We start from the raw sequence: 517 nt of genomic DNA, 5'->3' as shown, positions 1-517 counted from the left end.
AAAAGAAACAATAATGTGACAAAGACTGGCTTTTCTGCAATGGTTGTGAGTTCAAGCCTCACCTGGAGTGTTCTTGATGTTCTCTATGTTTTGGGGTCTAAAAACGGAAGCCAGTGGTAAAATCTCTCTAACAGCCAGCACGGAGCAACTCCTTTGGTTGCAAAAAGAAGTCATTATGTCTTGACTTGACTAACTGATAATCTGCATAAGCTCCAGTGGCGCAATCGGTAAGCGCGCAGTACTTATAAGACAGTACATTGTAGAGCAATGCTGAGGTTGTGAGTTCAAGCCTCACCTGGAGCATCGGCATTCTTTTTATGGTTCACCTGAACTTAAATCACTGTGGTCCAGCTCTTTGTAACCAAGCATTTAGGCATGAACTGCTGTTCTTGACATTGTGGTTGCAAGAAAGCAGTGATGTGATAAGCATGAGCACTTCTGTGTTAGCTTTTCCAACCTGGAAGCTAGGTTAATTACTCTCGATGTTTTGGGGTCTAAAAACTGTTACAGACAGTGA

General features: G+C 42.6%; 1 non-coding gene across 1 annotated transcript; it reads left to right on the top strand.

Moving 5' to 3' along the window:
* Nucleotides 1-209: 209 nt before the first annotated feature.
* On the top strand, nucleotides 210-303 carry trnai-uau (transfer RNA isoleucine (anticodon UAU)). The gene is made up of 2 exons: nucleotides 210-247; nucleotides 268-303. It is a non-coding gene; the product is annotated as a tRNA-Ile (tRNA).
* Nucleotides 304-517: the final 214 nt, after the last annotated feature.

This window comes from Mchenga conophoros, linkage group LG5 (assembly GCF_057382185.1).
Source record: "Mchenga conophoros isolate Kocher_MC1m ecotype Shallow Benthic linkage group LG5, M_conophoros_male_GT1.1, whole genome shotgun sequence".
Lineage (NCBI taxonomy): Eukaryota > Metazoa > Chordata > Actinopteri > Cichliformes > Cichlidae > Mchenga > Mchenga conophoros.
This window is presented reverse-complemented; position numbering and strand designations above follow the sequence as displayed.